This window comes from Equus caballus, chromosome 29, assembly GCF_041296265.1.
Source record: "Equus caballus isolate H_3958 breed thoroughbred chromosome 29, TB-T2T, whole genome shotgun sequence".
In the NCBI taxonomy this organism is placed as follows: Eukaryota; Metazoa; Chordata; class Mammalia; order Perissodactyla; family Equidae; genus Equus; species Equus caballus.
Window position 1 is genome coordinate 10251478 of NC_091712.1, and position 20808 is coordinate 10272285.

A 20808-nucleotide genomic window follows, 5' to 3' on the forward strand; every position below is an offset into this window, starting at 1 on the left:
TGTTTTGTGGCCTAATATGTGTTCAATCCTGAAGAGTGTTCCACGTGCATTTGAATAGAATGTGTATTCTGAAGTTTAGTATTACTCATCTACTGTCCTTTCATTGTCTCTCTTTCTAAATGACTGTTCCATGCCATTTTAGTTTTTTATGAATCCTTGACTGCCTCCTATTTCCACATTGCTCTCATATGATGACATTTCCTATTTCAATAATGATATTAAAGTACTCAGAAGAAGTCTTCCAGGTTTGCATTACTGTCACTGACTCATCTGCAAATTTCCATATATCCTCCATGTTCTCCTCTGTCAATGTGGAGACATTGTGAATGGTGCAACGCAAGGTCAACTTTTCCCCATATAATTTATATTCCCACTCACCTTATCTATGCAGGGATATTTTTAAAGCTTTGCTCCACTCTTTCCTGTATAACAATTTTCCTTTTCTTTCTCTAGACTACTTTCCCCAGAACATAAAGCATATACTTTTCTCTCAACCTGAAGAAATTATCTTTTGATCTCATTTTATCTTACCCTGTCATCCAATTTACCACGTACACATTACAGAATTTTTTTTAATGTTGTGCTACTCACTATCTCCAATTTGTTTTTTTTTTTTCCTATTCTCTATTAAGCCCAATTAATTTGGTCATTGGCCCCACCACATCCTCAAAAACCACTCTTGATAAGTCTACTAAGGACTTTTAATTTTATAAAAAAACATCAATTTTTCATACTAAGAGCAACATTTGGAAAATCCACAACTCCCAGCTCTTTGATGTGGTTTATGGCTGCCTTAAATAGCACTTTTTTGGGGTGTTTTTCTTTATCCTTATGTGTGGCTCTTTTTTCTCAAGCAAACTTATCTTCTACTCCCCATTTTTTTCAGTTATTTCATTGAGATAATAATAGTTTATAACATTTTGGAATTTTGGGTGTACGTCATTATTCATCAATTTCTGTATAGACTGCATCATGCTCACCAACAGTAGTCTAATTTCTATCTATCACCATATATATGTGCCCATTTACCCTTTTCTTCCACCCCTCAGCCCCCTTCCCTTCTGGGAGCCAGATAGTCCTCGATTTTTAACAATGGAGCTTCACAGAGTTTAAAGTTTTCTCTTTTTTTAATTTGGAGATTGAGTTTCAGTAATCTCATATACTTTCTTTGATTTCTCTATATCTTTGGTCTCTCTATGTCATCAACTCTTGAATTTAATTCTAAAATATTTCTTCTAAATACAGCTGTGTATATCCAACCACCAGATTAATGTCTGCATTGGAGTGACTAACAAAGTTTCAAGATTCCAATAGTCAATATTCCAAGATTAGGATCCCTATCGGGTCCACCTAACAAACTTTCCCCAATCGGTTTACATGATAGGAACTCCATATTTTCAGGCTCTAGATGGTCAACTCCTTACCTCTATTGCCAACCACATAGCCAGTATAATCTACTCAAACCTAGACAAGAAATTTGTCCTCTGCTCACAGCCCACCATAAACACCATGTTTCAATCATATTTCTTATAATGGCCTACAAACCCTTGATAAATTGAGTCTAATTTGCTTAATTCTTTTTAGACCTGAACTCCTACTGTTCTCACTCTTTATCAGTCCACAACTTTTATACAAACTGCCTTGCTTTCCTCAAACAGACCAAGAGTGACAAAACTGAAAGCTTTTGTCTGACTGATCTCTTTGCCCAGAGTGCCTTCTCCACAGCTGTCTGTACAGCCAACTACTTCCCTTCCTTCAATTCTCTGTTCAAATCTCACCTTGTTTGGAAAGCTTACTTTTTTAAAAGTGCAATACTCTAAGGAAATACAAAACACTTTCTCTTGCAAATTTTATATTCTGTGTTTTTCTATGCTACTTATCATTTTAACATAATGTTTAAATTTGTTTCTGTCTGTCTCACCCTGATAGAATGTCAGCTCACCATGGTGAGGGATCTTGTATGTTTTGTTTCCTGATATATCTAAAGAACGTGGAATAATCCCTGGTAGTTAGTCAATAAATATTTGATGAGCAAATAAATGAATAAGGTCATCAAGGTCAATGCACTGTATGATTTCTAGTATTGAAAATTTTGTTTATACTTGTTTTTGTTTTTTATTTGATGTTATGTGAAAGTAACTGAAGATAACAAATAATTAGAGAATCAATTGAATTGGAGGAAGTGTGAATAATAGGTAAATTAGAGAGAAAATCGAATTTGGGGAGAATTGTGATAATTGGAACACAAACAAGGGAAACTGTGGAACAAATACTAGTGTTAAGAAAATTACAAAAGGATTCATAGAATAAGATACTTTTGCATTGAAATTAAAGAGGTATTATGTCCAGAAATCCAATTGTATTCACTTAGCTTTAACTCATTTAGGGATAGAATCAATATATATAGTCTTTAAATAACTCTACAGAACAGCCTTTATGTTTTTGTCCTTAGGTTGTGGGTAATAAGATTCAGAGTTGGGGGAACTACTGTATAGAATACAGATATCGGCAGGTGGAGAGGGAACAGATGTCGCTGACTTAATTAGGTCACCGCAGCAGCAACAAGGGAAAAGACTCAGGATGACTAGGTGAAAAACAAAGGTGGAGAAGTCTTTGGACTGACCCTTAGCAGATGGGATCTTCAGACAGCAGAGACTATGTAAAAATGTAAGAGGAAATAGAGATAAAACAGACTAAGCTCAAGGAAGAGGCAATGGCAACAGCTCAGACCTCATTTGAGCAAGAAAGTCTAAGTAACTAGAGGATTTTGCAGAAGAATTGATGCACCAGATTGTATACCTCAAGGAGCGAGGAAAGTATTGAGTCTGTTTTCAGGATTCCAGTAACAACATCACTGAACCAAGAGTAAGTGGCCATCTTGATGCAGTTGCCTGTCTTCATGATGACCTCATAGTGCAGAGAGAAGAAGATAGTCACATAGAAGTCATAGAACATCACCATAAGGGAGTCCGTCTCCATTAAGAGCAAAGAAAGCAAAAAGACAAATGGAATATGAGAATGGTGTCAATCAGATGGCAGAATAGGAGTTTTCATTCCTCATCCCTCTACAAAATCACTGATTTTGACAACTTCCCATGGATGACAATGCCACTGTGAGAGTCCAGGGGACCAGAGGACAGATACTGGCACAGTGTTAGAGCAAATAAATGTAAAAATAGGTGCATAACAAGAGTGAAAGGAACATTTTTACTGCCTGTATCACCCCTTTCATAAGATAGTGCAGTTCAATGCCAAGAAAGATCCCTTACTCTGTGATTTCTCCCACAGGAAAAAATGAGATGGTAATTAGTGCCTAGCTTCACCAGCTATGCAGGATACTAACAAAAAGTCTCACTTATTTCTCAGCCAAACAAAACACTGAGAGGATCAGCATGGTTCATTACTCTGGGGAAGAAAGGAGAAGAAAAAGGAGCGACCTTACAGCAACTGGGTGCAGAACTGAACAAATGGCAGTGACTTCTACTAAACACCCTGTGGACTCCACCAGTAGGCCCACGCATGAACTTCATAGGATGCATCATATGTGGACCCCCTCAACCAGTGCACGGCTGCTCCCAACACTCCATGTGTCCAGCAGAGCCTGTAGCCACTGTCCCACCTGCCCATGCAGACAGCAGTGTAAAGCCTCTGCAGATTATGCACGAGCACATAACAACAGCTGGCTGTACTCAGCCATGTTGAAAAAAGAGATATAATCTGGAATATTTCACACCAATGACTTAAGGAAAACAAATAGAAAGATCTCAGCACCCACCCTGGCTTTGCAGATTTGGAAGAAGACCTATAACCTTATGATGTCCCCAAAGAGGGAACAGGGAGAGTGGAGCTGGTACAAACTTGGTTCTAAGAGGAAAGTTCAAAGCAATACAGGCCTACCTCAGGAAATCAGAGAAATATTAAATAATTTAACTTTACACTTAAAGAAACTAGAAAAAGAATAAGAAATGAATCCCAGAGTTAATAGCAAAAAGGAAATAATAAAGGTCAGATCAGAAATAAACAACATAAAGACTAAAAAGATGGTAGAAAAGATCAATGATCTCATCAAGCTCACAGTGTAGGGGGACCCTGAACTCATCTAATTCCAGGAACACAACCAGGTTACAACTATTCTTGGAAAAATTATCCCAGAGAACTGGAAACTGGATAAAAAGGACTCCAACAACAAGGTAGAGTCCTGACAGTGGCATAAGAGCCAGGAATTCCTTCTAGAGAGAAAAATACCACCTTCATGAGCCACAAAGCTACACAGCTAGCTAGCTGGGAGCCACCCTAAGGTACACAGCCCTCCATGGAGAAGTTGGGTCCTTAGCAGGGGCATGTTACCACTATATGCATCCTTCAGACTCAGCACAACTGAGTCTCATACTATCTGGCTTCGCTGACTGTTATCTGCAAAGGGAATACCCCCATAAAAGCTATCGAATGTAAGCTGAAAAGAGGGCCCACACACAAATTCACCCATCTCAGAGAGCAAACCTATGAACACCAGAAAGAAAGGTATGCCAACCTTTGGTGAAAAGAGACTCACCTGGTAGGATCTGGGCACATCTCAGTGAGAGTTGAGACCTCTCTGAAGACTGAGACATTGGTGGTGGCCATTGTTGTCACCTAGTACAGGCGTGCTGACTCAGATGCTGGCAGACATCATTGGAGTTATTCCCATGGCCTGTTAGAAAAGGGGTCTTCCCCTCTCAGTAGAGTGCTGATTTAATCCTGCTCAGGCAGGGCAGGCAGCCTACCATAGGGACTTACTCCACCCAACAGCAAGCCCTCAGGCTACTTGTTAGTCTGCATAGACTGGGTGCCTGGATCCTCTGCAGAGAGGTGAGTGTGTTCACCACTGTGGAGTAAGGCCTGTGTGAGGACCAAGTGAACTGTGGGGGGCATTGGAGAGGTGAGGGCCTCTGAAGTGGGGTGACTGGGTATTCTTCAAGGGGTCAGGAAGTGTGCATGGGCCAGGAGACAGTTTGTGAGCTTGTGGGGGGTGGGGCATATCAGTGGCAGAAAACCTATTCTTCACAAAAAGCCACAAGGACATTGGCCTCACCTTCCACAGCCTGAAACAATTGGGTGCTCCCATGCCTGGGACCAGCCCCACTCACCTGCAATCCTAAGAGAGCTGACAACATCCTTGTAGGCCTGAAGCCTACAGCAATTATAAGCCCTGAGTCTAGGAACCAGCTACACTGGGTACATACCCAATTAAAATGAAAACTGGAACAGAGGTGTGCTATTAGACCTTGCAGCCAGTGACGCTAAAGAGATTATCTACTCAATATGGATTGCTATATATGTAGAATATTATATATGAACCTCATGGTAATCAGAAACCAGAAACTTATTAGAAATAAACCAGTAAGTAAGAGAAAGGAAATCAGACATATTACCAAAGAAAGCCAACAAACCACATGGGAAGAGAGCAAGAGAAGAAGAAAGGAATAGACAACAACTATGAAAACAGCCAGAAAAAAAGTATCAAAATTGCAATAAATACATATTTATCAATAGCAACTTTAAATGTCAATGGCCTAAATGCTGCAATCAAAAGGCAAGGGGTGGCTGATTGGATAAAAAAACAAGACCCATATATATGCTGCATACAAGAAACTCACTTCAGAGTGAAAGACACTCACAAACTGAAAGTGAAGGGATGGAAAAAGATACTGCATGAAAATGGCAATGACTAGAAAGGTGGGGTAGCAATATTTGTATTAGACAAAATAGACTTTAAAACAAAAGCTGTCACCAGAGGCAAAGAAGAGCACTACATAATGATAAAGGGAACAATCCAACAAGAGGATATAACACTTGTAAATATCCATGCACCCAAAACAGGAGCACCTAAATATATAAAGCAATTATTAACAGAAATAAAAGGAGAAATAGACAGTAACACAATAATAGTAGGAGACTTTAACAATCCACTTACACCAATATATAGATCATCCAAACAGAAGATCAATAAAGAAACATTGGCCTTAAATGACACATTAGACTAGATGGACTTAGGAGATATGCAGAGAACATTCCATCCGAAAACCACAAAATATACACTCTTTGCAAAGTCACGTGGAACATTCTTCAGGATTGATCACATATTAGGCCACAAAACAGGTATCAATTAATTTAAGAAGATCAAAATAATATGAAGCATCTTTTCTAAACACAAGGGTTTGACACCAGAAATTAACTACAGGAAGAAAGTCAGAAGAGCCATGCAAATGTGGAGATTAAACAAAATGCTACTAACTGTGACTCAGTCAATGAGCATATCAAAGGAGAAATTTAAAAAAAAACCTGGAGACAAGTGATAATGAAAATATGACATACCACAATCTACAGAATACAGCAAAAGCACTTCTAAAAGGGACATTTATAGCAATTCAAGCCTACCGCAACAAACAAACAAAAATCTCAAATAAACAATCTCACAGTGCACCTAAAGAAAGTGGAGAAGAGCAAACAAAGCCCAAAATCAGCAAAAGGGAGGAAATAATAAAAATCACAGCAGAAATAAATGAAATAGAGACTAAAAATTCAATAGAAACAATCAATGAAAACCAGAGTTGATTATTTGAAAAGATAAACAAAATTCAGAAACCTTTAGATAGACTGCTTTCCATAGAAGCTGCATCATCGAGTATCCTCAGAAAATTAAGAATAGAACTACCATATGATCCAGCTATTCCACTACTGGGTATTTATCCAAAGAACTTAAAAACACAAAGGTATAAAGATATATGCACCCCTATGTTCATCATAGCATTATAAATAAAATAGCCAAGGCTTGGAAGCAACCTAGGTACCCATCAAGGGACAGATGGTAAAGAGGATGTGCTATATATACACAATGGAATACTACTAAGCCATAAGAAATGATGAAATCCGGTTATTTCTGTCGTCATGGACAGAAGTTGAGGGTATTATGAAAAATGAAATAAGTCAGAGGGAGAAAGTCAAGTACAATATGATCTCATTCATGAGTAGAAGATGAAAACAGTGACAAACAGACACATATCAATGGAGCCTGGATCAAAGGAGATGGGGTGACGGAGGAGGGTGAAAGGGGTGATTAGGCACATGGGTGTGGTGATGAATTGCAATTGGTCTTTGGGTGGTGAGCATGATGTAATTTACACAGAATTCAAGACACATTACACTGTACATCCAAAAAATAAATAAATACAAAATAAAAAATAATGTGTCAAAACCAAAAGAAAAAAAAACAGAAAAAGAAAAGATCAATGAAACTAAGAACCGGTTCTTTGGGGAAAAAAAAGTGATGAATCTTTGGTGAGGGTCACCAAGAAAAAAAAGGCTCAAAAAAAATCAGAAATAAAAGAGAAATTACAACTTATACCTGAAAACATCATAAGAAACTGAATTGCATGCCAACAAGATGAACAAACTAGAAGAAATGGATAAATTAATAGAAATTAGCAACCTTCCAAGACTGAATCATGCAGAAAAAGAAAATATGAATAGACCAACTACTAGTAAGGTGACTGACCCAGGAATTAAAAACCTCAAAAACAAGGGGCTGGCCCCGTGGCCGAGTGGTTGGGTTCACTTGCTCCGCTGCAGGCGGCCCAGTATTTCGTTGGTTCGAATCCTGGGCGCGGACATGACACTGCTCATCAGGCCACGCTGAGGCGGCGTCCCACATACCACAACTAGAAGGACCCACAACGAAGAATATACAACTATGTACCGGGGGGGCTTTGGGGAGTAAAAGGAAAAAAAAAAATCTTAAAAAAAAAAATCCTCAAAAACAAAAGTCCAGGAGCAGATGTCTTCATCAGTGAATTCTACCAAACATTCAAAGATTTACTACCTACCCTTCTCTAATTCTTCCAAAAAATTGAATTGTGGTAAAGGTTCCCAAACTCATTTTACAAGGCCAGCATTACCCTAATACCAAAACTAGACAAGTATACCACAACAAAGAAAATTAGAGGCCAATATCTTGGATGAACAAAGACGCAAAACTCCTCAACAAAATATTAGCAAAACAAACTTAACAATACATTAAAAGTCATACAACATGATAAATTGAGATTTACTTCATGGACACACGGATGGTACAATATCCATAGATTAATGAATGGAATACACCACATTAACACAATGAAGAAAATAAATCATATGACCATCTCAATAGATGCAGAAAAATAATTTGACAAAATGCAACATCCATTTATGGTACAAAATCTCAACAAAGTGGATATAGAGACAACATATATCAGCATAATAAAGATTGTATATCACAAGAACACAAGTAACATTACACTTAACAGTGAAAAGATAAAAGTTTTTCTTCTAAGATCAGGAACAAGACAAAGATTGTGACTCTCACCACTATTATTCAACATGAAATTAGATGTCTGAGGCAGAGCAATGAGGTAAGAAAAAGAAATCAAAAGCATCCAAAACAGAAAAGAAAGAATTAAAAATGTCAGTATTTGAAGATGGCATGATGTTATGTATAGAAAACCCTATAAAGTCCACCAAAACGCTGTTAGACTTAGTAAATAAATTCAATACAGTTACGAGATACGAAATCAAGATACAGAAATCTATTGCATTTCTATACACTAATAACAAACAAATAGAAAGAGAAAATAAGAAAACAATCCCATTTACACCTGCATCAAAAAGAATAATATACCTAATGATAAATTTAACGAACGAGGTTAAAGATCTATATACTGAAAACTTTAAGGCAATGATGAAAGAAACTTAACAAGGCACAAATAAATGGAAGGATAGTCCATGCTCATTGATTTAAATAATTAATATAGTTAAAATGTCCATACTATCCAAAGCATTACCTATCAAAATTTTAATGACATTTTCACAGAACCAGAACAAATAATTCTAAAATTTGTCTGGAACCACAAAATACCCCTAATAGGCAAAGCAATCTTGAGAAAGAACAAAGCTGGAGGTATCATACTCCTTGAATTCAAAATACATTACACAGCTATAGTAATCAAACGGTATGATATTGGCATGAAAACAGACACACAGATCAATGGAACAGAATTAAGAGCCAAGAAATAAACCCACACATGTATGGGCAATTTAATCATGACACATGAGACAAGAACTTAGAGAAAGGAGAAAGGACAGTATCTTCAATAAATAGTGTTGGGGAAACTGGACAGGCACATGCAAAAGAATGAAACAAGATCACTATCTTACATCATATACAAAAATTAACACAAAATGAAGTAAAGACTTGACCATAAGACCTAAAACCATTAAATTCCTAGGGAAAAACCTAGGCTGTACACTCTTTGACATACCTGTTAGTAATGATTTTGTCAATCTGACTTCAAAGACAAGGGAAACAAAAGCAAAAATAAACAAGTGAAATGACATCAAACTAAAAAGCTTCTGCACAGTGAATGAAACTGTCATCAAAATGAAAAAGCAACCTACTGAATAGGAAAAGATATTTCCAAATCATATTTCTGACAAGGGGTTAAAATCCAAATTATATAAAGAACTCATAAAACCCAATATCAAAAAAGACATAGTTCAATTAAAAAGTGGGTAGGGGAACTACATAGACATTTTTTCGAAGAAGATATACAGATGGACAAGAGGCATATGAAAAGAGGTTCAACATCACTATTAGGAAGACACACATCAAAACCACAATGAGACATCACCTCCTACTTGTTAGAATGGCTATTATCAAAAAGACAAGACATGACAAGTGTGGGAGAGGATGTGGAGAAAAGGGAACCCTTGTGCACTATTGATGGAAATGTAAATTGGTATAGCCACTATGGCAACAGTATGGAGATTTATCAAAAAAATTTAAGAATACAACTACCATATGATTTGGCCATCCCAATTCTGGGTATTTAACCAAAAAACATGAAAACACTAACTCAAAAAGATATAGGCACTCCTATGTTCATTGCAGCGTTATTTACAACAGCCAAGATATAGAAACAACCGAAGTCTTCATGTATGGATGAATGGATAAAGAATATGTAGTATATTTACATAAAATGCTACTCAGCCATTAAAAAGGATGAAATCTTGCCATTTGTGACCACATGGATGGACCTTGAGGGTATTATGCTAAGTAAAATAAATCAGATATAAAAAGACAAATATCATATGACCTCACACATGTGTAGACTTCTTTTAAAAACAAAGCAACACAAATAGAAAGTCATAATTACAGAATACAGCTTGGTGATTCTAGAGGGAAATGGGTTTGGGAGGTGGGTGAAACAGGTAAAGGGTGTCAATTGTAATGTGATGGATGGTAACAGGACTTTTGGTGGAGATCAGTTTGTAGTGTATACAGATGTTGAATTTTGCACACCTGAAACTTACATAATGGCATATACCAATTTTACCCCAATTAATAATAAATTTAAAAATCACATAGGAAATAAAACCTGGAGTTACACAAAAGGAAAAAGGAAAAAAAATGCCAAACATGGCCTTGCAAACCAGAAAAGAATGGTGGGTCCTCAGCCTGAACTCATTGAAGATAAGAAGCAAGAAGTTCATGAGGCATTTGACCTCTTCCATGCTTATGGAAGTGGGATCATGGACATGAAGGAGCTGAAGGTGGTCATGAGAGCACTTGGCTCTGTACCCAGGAAGGAGGAGATAAAGAATATAATGCCTGAAGTGAACAAGGTAGGCATAGGGAAGATCAGCTTCAATGACTTCTCAGCCATGGTGATTCAGAAGATGGCCAAGAGAGACACCAAAGAAGAAATCCTGATAGCTTTCAGGTCTTTGATGATGATAAAAACCCAGAAGATCTTTTTCAAATAACTAAATCACATAGCAAACTAGTTAGAGGAAACCTCACTGAGGAAGAGCTATAGGAAATGAATGATGAAGCCTATCGGGATGGAGACAGTGAAGTGAATGAGAAAGAGTTTCTTGGGAAGATGAAAAAGACCAACCTATATTAAAGTTGGTTTCTCCTGCAAGCATGTGTAGAGAAGTTGAGGGATATGCTGGGTTCCCTGCTTCCATTTTGTGAAACCTTGAGTTAGATGACAGTGCTATCCCTCCTCTTATATCCTAACTTGTCTAGATACTTCTACTTCCAAATCTTTGGTTCAATTATAGAATTACAAAAATGCTTTTAATATGAGGCTCAGTGGAACACAGTGTTGATTATCTCCAGTTGATCATGTAAGGAGAAAATGAGTATTGTCATATACAGCAGAACTTTGATTAATCTTGGCTTTGGTGCCTGTCGCTAGAAGCCTGAAAGTACTTTTCCTCTTGGTTCCTCAGGAACCCAGGTTTGTCAGTTTCAGGCAGGATTCTTTCTATTTAGCAGCATAGGAACCTTCAAATTGTCAGAATGTTATCTTGTTAGTGTTAGTGGTTATTACAACTAATTTCATCACATTGGTCTCATTTTGGTAAAAATGATCACAGAAGAGAAATATACAATGGCACAGAAGAAATTACAAAAACATAGAGAAAAGCATAAAAGACTGTGAAAACTAATGATATATATTATATCAATAATAATTAATGTGATTCATTTATTCATAGAAATAATTTATTGAGAATTTCAGTTTCTGGTTAAACTTGTGAATAGCTTGGAGATAATCATTCCTTCCTCACAATAAGGAAAAAGCTAAAGAAACTGAAAGTCACTCTCTTTAGACCCATCAGAGCATTCAAACCCCAGGAAAAGTGGCTGCCTTGATAATTGGAGACACACAGGATAAAGAGACTTCCAACTTCTGGGAGCAGAAGCCCAGGATCAGCAGCCAAAAGCTGGAGACACTACCAGTAGAAAACTTAAAGTAGAATTGATATATTGCTGGAAACTCTCATGGGCTAACTTAAGAAATAAAAGCTCTGGTGGGGCCCATCCTTAGGGAAACCTCCATGCATTTATGAGTTTTAATTCAAGAAGTCCCATCATGTAATCCATATGAAGACTAAAGACAAATTTCCATGCGTTTCTGGAAGGGGGAGGAGAAATATAACCATTTGAAATATTCCCAGAGCTCACCGCTCTCCTTAACAAAGGCCTGTTCTCAGTGGAAACTATTTATCAGAGCCTGACCTACTTAGACATTACCACAGCCTTATCAATCTGGGGGAATGGAAATACCTGACATTAATCCCTTCTAGCCTTCTTGTTTCATCTAGTTGGTGGAGAAAGCCAGAAATTACTTGTGAAGGTCACAGACCAGGGACACAGGCTGGTTAAAAGATTAAGCCTATTATCATCAGACCTTAGAAGCCTATAATCATGGGACCTTAGAAGACATTCCTTTCCCCCACATCATTCAACCACATAAATAGGTCTTTAGTGTAAGAGCAGATTACAGCAGAAATACCTGCATGTCATAGATCTTACTTAAGGAGAAATCTTTAGGGAACCCAAAGCCAACAGAGGACACAAAACAAGGACACTAGAGGAAATTATAGTCTCTAAAACCACAGTTACAGCAAACAATAAACATAGCCTACTCATACGCAGATAAACATAAACCTCACACTAAAGGCTTGTTTACCTCAATTCATTTTACTTGATACCTCATGTCCTCATGTTACGGATTGAGTTATGTCCTGTAAAATGTTATATGTTGAAATCCTAATCCCATACTATCTCAAAATGTGAATTTATCTGAAAATAGGATTATTGCATATATAATTATGTAAATTGTGATAATGTCATACTGAAGTTGGGTGGGGACTTAATCCAATATTAATGGTGTTATTACAAAAAGGAAGAGTTTGGACAAAGATTAAAAACACAAAGAAAATGTCATGTTAAGATAAAGGCTGACATCTAGGCTATAATTCTACAAGCCAAGGAAAGCCAGAAATTTCTAGTAAATCACCAGAAGCTAGGAAAGATGTATGGAACACGTTTCTACCTCACAGCCCAAAGAAGAAAGCAACTCTATTTCATCTTGATCTCAGACAGCTAGCCTCAAGAACTTTGAGACAATTTTTGTTGTTTAAGCCACTTATTTTGTGGTACTTCATTACAGCAACCATGGGAAACTAACAAGCCAAATTTCAATAAAAATTGCAAGGCATTCAAAGAATCTAAAAACAACCTGGCGAGAAAAAGGAAGTACCAGAAACAGACATAAATATGTCAAAATTTTGGAAATATCAGACACAATTTAAAATTACTGTAAAATTATGCTAAAGGCTGTAATGGAAAAAAAGTGGCAACGTTCAAGATAAGATGAGTAACATAAGCCAAGTTATGGAAACTCAAGTAAAGACTCAAAAGAAAAAGATAAAAATCAGAACACTGTAAAAGAAGCAAAGAATGCTTATCATGCTCTTATCAGTAGACCAGACACAGCTTAGGAAGGAATCTCTGAGCTTGAGGCTATGTCAACAGAAAGTTATAAAACTTAAATGCAAAGAGCAAAAAGAAGGAAAAAGACAGAAGGGAATACCCAAATACTACGGGAGAATTACAAAAATCATAAGATACATATAATGAGAATACCAGAATGATAAAAGTGAGACAAAGAAGTGAAAGAAATATTTTAATGATGTTGAGAATTTTCCAACATTAATGCCTGACAAGTCATATGTATATATGAATCAGAGAACATCAAGCAGTATAAATACAAAAAGAAATTTTGTATATCAGGTCTATTACCCTCAAACTTCTGAAAAATCAAGGATAAAAATAAAATCTAGAAAGAAGACAAAAAGAGATAAAATACCTTAAAAACAGAGGAGCAAGGAAAAAATTAAGTTGAATTTCTCTTCAGAAATAAGAATAGAGTTAAGTATTTAAAGTGTTGGAAAAAAACACTCACTTAGAATTCTGTATACAGCAAAATTGTATTTAAAAGTGAAGGAGAAATAAAGATTTTCTCAAACAAACAAAAATTGAGGGAACTTATTGACTGTAGACTTGCCTTGTAAGAAATGTTAGAAAATTGTTACTTAGAGAGAAAGACAATGCCATAGGTCAGAGATGTAGATTTGAATAAAGGAAGGAAGAATATTAAGCAATTAATAAATTAAGACAAAAACTCTTTCTTTTTTTATTCTCAACTTATTTAACAGGTTTGTCCAAAATAATAATAGCAAAAAATTTATTAAGTGACTATACCTTATGGACACGTGAAATAGATGACAACAACAAGATATGAAATTGGTGGGAGGAATGGCAGGAACAATGTTTTATAAAAGTATCTTTGATACACTAAGAGAAGAGAAAAAGTGAAATAAGGTAAAATGCTCAATTAAAACTAGAAAAGGCATTAAAAGAGAGCTACACAAAACAAGTCAAACAACATCAAAGAATAGAAAACAGTTACAAATGTAGTAGATACTAATCCAACTACAGGAATAATCGTTTTAAATGCCAATGATCTAAACGCACCAGTTAAAAGACAGGGTCAGAGTAGATAAAACACACACACACACACATTTATACATTTTAACAATAAACCCAATTTAAATATAAGTACAAATAGATTAAAACTAATTAGATGTTACAAACTGTGTCATGCTAACCCCTCAGTGGTGGCAGGTGAAACCTGTGAGCAGAGGCTTCAGGAACTACAGCAGAACCAGTGACCCAGCCCCCAGTGGTGGCACGCCAGACGCCAGCTCTACCAGCAGTAGGGGCAGTGTACAAGTTGCCAGATCCCTGGCCCTTGGCAGAAACAGTGTCATCCTTGAACCCAGAGCCCCTAGCCACAGTGCAGCCAGCACTCTTAGATAACCTGGGAATAGCAGTGCAGGTGGTGCATGGGGCAGGAATATCCTCATCAAAAGAAAGCTGGGTAGGTCTATTAAGTTCCTACATAACTGACTTCAGTGGAAAGAAAACCAGTGATAAATAGGGGCAATCACATAAAGATAAACAGGATAAATTCTCCAAGAAGAGATACAATTTTAATGTGTATATGTCTAAAATACATTAAAATATGTGAGGCAAATACTGATAGAACTGCAAGGAGAAATAGATGAATCCACCATTATATTTGGAGATTTCAACATAACTCTGTAAGTTATTGATGGATTAAAAAAGCAGAAAATCATTAAGGGCATAGTTGAACTGAACAGCGCCATTAATGAACTGGATCTTATTGACATTTACAGCATATTTCATCCAACAACAACAGATATACAGTAGCCTCAAGCTCTCTGGGAGCATTTATTGAGATAGACTTTATTTTATTACACAAACTAAATCCTTAAGAAATTTGAAATATTAGAAATCATACAAAGTATGATCTCTGATAACAATAAAATTAACTAGAAATCAACAAGCTCAAAAAAAGGGAGCTGGAAAAATCCCTAACATTTTGACAATTAAACAAAACACTCTTAAATAACTCATAGATCAAAAAATTATCAAGAAATTTCTTTAAGTATTTTGAAATAAAGAAATAAAACTATAACATCAAAATCAGCATGATTCAGCAAAATCAGTATTTATAAAAAATGTATAGCATTAAATGCATATGGTAGAAAAGGAGAAAGATCTAAAATCAATAATTTAAGCTTCAAACTTAGGAAACCAGAGAAAGAAAAGTAAATAAAATCCAAAGTGAGCAGAAGAAAAGAAATAATAAGAAAATAGGATGGAATTAAATATGCAGAAGTTCACTGAAATGGAAAGCTAGATCTTTGAAAAGATCAAACTAAAAACATCCAGCCAGGCTAAACAAGGAAAAACATTTAAAAAAGAAGAAACATCCCTAATATCACAAATGAAAGAGGAGTCATCACTACTCACTACATGGATGTTAAAGAATAATAAAAGAAAGTTTCAAAAAAAAAACTCCATTGCACAGAAATCTGATAACTTGGATAAAATGGACCATAATTGAAAGATACAACCTATTGAAACTAATGCCAAGGAAAAGTGATCATGAATAGGACTATATCTGTTAAAGAAACAGAATCAATAATTAATGGTCTCCCAAAACAGAAGCACCACATCCAGATAGTTTCACTAATAAATTATACCAAATATTTAAGAAAAAATAATAGTTCTCTACAATCTACTCCAGAAAATAGAAGCAGAAGGAGCACATTTAATCTTCTTCTATAACCCCAGTATTATCCTGAGAAAATAAGCAGACAAACATATTACAGGATGGAAAGTTACAGATTAACATTTCTCTTAATCATGGATTCAAAAATCTCAACAATATATTAATAAATTAAGTCTAAAAATGTATACAAAAATTACATACCTAAAGCAAGCAGGATATTCTAGATATGCAAGCCCATTTCAATATTCAAAAATAACTTTATATAATCTGTCACATCAACATCCTATAAAAGAAAAGTTATATAATCAATCACTAGGTGCAGAAAATTATTTTAAAAAATCCATCATCCATTCATGATTAAGAAAAAGAAACCTGTTAGAAAATTAGAAATAGTGGTTACTTTCTCATTTTTATAAAGACCATCTATAAAGCACCTACAACTTACATCATACCTAATTTTGAAAAAATAGATGTTTTCTCTCAAAGATCATATATAAGGCAGAGAAGTTCCCACTCACCATTCTTACTCAACATCACTTTATAAGTTCTAGATAATGCAATAACACAAGACAAGAAAATACAAACTATCCAAATTTTGGGAAGGAGGAAAGAAAACTCTCTTTACAGTTGACATTTTTGTCTATATAGAAAAATTTTAAAAATAGACAAAAATCAACTTGGAAGCAGATGTAGCAAGGTTACAGGATACAAGCTTAGTATGCAAAAATCAATACTTTTCTACATATCAACAATGAACAATTTCTCTCTTAAATTGAAAATACAACATCATTTATGTTAATACCTAAAAGTTAAGTGATTCTCTATAAATCTAACAATAAACAACAAAACTATACATGCCTAAGAGAATAAATGAAATATTATCTAGACAGAGAGATATTGTATATTCATTAATATAAAGACTCAATATTGTTAAAATCTTCCCACCTTACTCTATAGATTCAATGCAATATCAATCAATATCCAAGTAAGTTACTACATGAAAATTGACAAATTGATTCTAAAGTTTATTAGGAAAGGCAAAACACCCAGAATATCTAACACAATACTGAAGAAAAACAAAGTCAGTATAATGAAACTATCTGTCTTTAAGACTTACTATCAGGTTATATAAGCAAAACAGTGTGATGTTTTTGAAAAAATAGACATATATGAAATAGAATGGAAGACACAGAAATAGATCTACTCAAATAGAGTCAAGTAATTTTTGACAAAGAAGCAAAGGCAGTTCAATGAATAGTGAATAGTCCTTTCAAGAAATGGTTCTGTAACAACTTGACACCCATAGGGCAAAAAAGGAATCTAGAATCCAACAACTTTCATAAAAGATTAACTCAAATTTATTCATTATGTAGGTATAAAACATGAAAATATGATACTTCTAGACATTACATAGGAGAAAATCTAGGTGGTCTTGTGCCTAACAATGATTTTTTTTAAATATAATACCAAAAGCACAATCCATGAAAGAAAAAAAAGTTGAACTTCATTAAAATTAAGAAAATGTCTATTCTGTAAAAAGCACTATTAAAAGAGTGAAAGTACAAGCCACAGACTGGCAGAATGTACTTGCAAACACATTTATGATAAACAACTTGAATTCATATGCCAAGCATTCTTAAAACTCAACAATAAGAAAACAAACAACCCAGTTAAAAAAGTGTGCAAAAGATCTGACCAAAAAATATTTACATGGCAGATAAGCAATGAAAACATGCTTGTGATAATTTGTCATTAAGGGAATTGCTAATTTAAATAAGAGTGAGATAATGATATAAACCTATTGTAATGCTAAGATCTCAAACCCTGACCACATGAAATGCTGGTGATGATGTGGAGCAATAGGACCTCTCATTCATTGCTGGTGGGAATGCAAAATCATACATCTACTTTAGAAAACATTTGGCAGTTTCTACAAATCTAAACATAATTATCCCATCCAATCCAGCAATTGTACTTCTAGGTAATTATTCAAAAGGGTTGAAACTTACATCCACACAAATGTTTATGGCATCTTATTCACAATTGTCAAAACTTGGAGCAACCAAGATATCGTTCAGTAAGTGAATAGGTAAGCAATTAGTTGTAGATTCTTACAACAGAATATTATTTAGTGATTTAAAAAAAAGAGAGAGATCGAGCCATGAAAATACTTGGAGAGAACTTAAATGCATATTGCTAAGTTAAAGAAGCCACTCTAAAAGGGCCACATAGTGTATGATTCCTACTGTGGAATACAATTAAGTAAAAAATCTCTCTGAGGACAGGATGAACTCTGTCTGGCTAACAGGGACCTAAAGACAATAGCATCAAGTGGCCATAATGGGACCAAATCCAGTCACATACACTGTTTCTGGAAAGACCATGGAATTCACCATTAAGCTTTTGACTCTGCTAAGTACCTGATTTTACAAAAGTCCCTTACAGCCACCTGGACCTAGTCAATGAAACTTTGACCTGCACCAACCAATCAGGACTTAGCTGGCTTGCATCCCTCATTTGCAAAAGCAGACCTGAGTGGGGACCTTGGTGGGAACTGGCAACCTGGGTGGGAACTTTTTCTATAAAGGCAGCCCCTTTTTTGTTCTTTCAGAGCTGACTTTCAGTTTGCTGCTGCTGGCTACAGTGTCCCAAGTTTGCAAACTGTATGAGCAATAAAGCCTTCCTAACTGAATTCCTGTATTCCAGAGACCTTTGTTGACACTACTAGATGACATTTTTTAAAAGGAAAGATTATCAATACAGTAAAATAATCACTGCTTACCAAGGGCTCAGTGTGAAATGGGAAAGAAAGTATAGGTGGAAGATAAGGGAATTCTAGGGCATTGAAATGATTTTGTATGATACTATAAAGTGGATACAGGACGTTATGCGTTTCTCAAATTCACAGTACTGTACAACACAAAAAGTAAACCCTAATGTAAACTATTGTATTAGTTAAATTTACCACACCAATTAAACATGTTAACATTAGGGGAAACTGTTGCTGAGGGAGAAGGGGTCTGTAAGAACTCTGCACTTTCTGCTCAATTATTTTGTAAATCCAAAGATACTGTAAACAGGAGACTTAGCTTTTCTTAAATTAGGTGATAAATGAAAACCCTGTTATCTTCTGTATAGAGGAGACAAACCCAAATGAGAAAGATTTGGACAGTTGAAAATAAAAGAGTGGGAAAAGAATATCATCAGAGTATGATATAGTAGCTGATGGCTACACATTATGTAGTCTGGGTTCTTCACCTCACTTACTTCTCTATAGATGCTTGTTTACTTCTGATGGTCTAGTTTATGTATCTATCTATCTATCTATCTATCTATCTATCCATCTATGTCATTCTCTACACCTTCACATGGTACAAAGTGTTTCATAAACCATTTATTGACAAAAGATTTGATTGATGATTTGACGAACACAGGTCTTCCCAGAGTATATCACTTACTCTCTTTGTACCAAGGGAGTCTACACAATCTAGTGCACAGATCAGAGATATCAGCAATGTTGTCCAGGACAGAGCCAGCTGCAATCTTCTGAACCACGCAATCCTCATCAAAAGTTATCACAGACCTGTGGTAGACAATATGGAGCATGTGAGAGCGATGCCTGAACTTCCTAGGCAAGACAGCCTCTCTGGAGATTGGATGTCCTATACTCAAGGTGGGAGCAGGTCCAAACGAGAGGTGATCTAACCTCATGGAGGGGTCTATTTTACCCAAGTTATAAAATCTACAATGTGATCCCAGGGTAAGCTAGATACAGTCTGGAACATCAAGATGACTAGGTACCCAAGGCTAGCATAGTCTGGTCCATGCACATTCCTGAATACTTTTCTGCAGAAACAGGTGTCATCTGTAAGGTGCAGTGGGAGTCAAACTAACATGCCCCTGATTTTCCCATAATCAATCCTGCTGAGGCATATGAGATACACTCTTGTCTCACATCTAGTTGTTTCAGGTTTAATTCATAACTTTTATATCATTCTCATGTGCAGAGGAACATACCAAAATTTCTCTTACTATAATGATCTGTATAAATTTGAGTTACATGATGAAGAGACCTTGTAGTATCTACAAAAATATACAAATTTATCATAAGACTACATGCTTGGTCATACCTTGCATGAATTTTAAATGTATTCCATTTTTTCTTGCAATGCAGGAGGTTGTATCATTTTATATAAGATTATTAAATGATTAAAAGAGAATTATAAATTGACTTTTTCTTTTAATTATAGTCTTCCTCTGGTCTGTTTGTTTCCATGCTCACCATATTTGCTACTGGTTAGAATTCTATTACATTATAAACATCTTTGAATGTCAATTATGCCAAGGAAAAATGTTTAGTGTGGTGTAATAAATATGACATTTAGGCAACAATTATACTAATTACTTTTTCTAATATAAAACTCATATCACATTCTAATTATAGACTGATGATGTATCATTCACTTTACCAATGTTTTTTACATATTCATAGAAAATATTACCATAGTAGGGAGTATAATTCTATAAATTATTAACACTATTCCAGCTAAATGTAAAATTATCATCTCCTTAGGATATAAACTCCTTGAAATCAAGATAGTGTCAGTTTTGTATCCCTACCTGGAAACATTTCCTGTCATTGGCTCTTGATTAAATGTTGATTTCTTTCTGCCACCACTCTCCTATCACTCTTCGTGCCCAGGAACTCTTGTTTGCACAGACTCTTTCCATCATTTATGAAAAAGGGATTGGGAACTTACCTTGCCATGATCCAAAT

General features: G+C 35.6%; 1 pseudogene; it reads left to right on the forward strand.

Annotated features, from left to right (window-relative positions):
- The first annotated feature begins 10386 nt into the window (after positions 1–10386).
- Positions 10387–10979, forward strand: LOC100072039 (centrin-1-like; annotated as a pseudogene).
- Positions 10980–20808: the final 9829 nt, after the last annotated feature.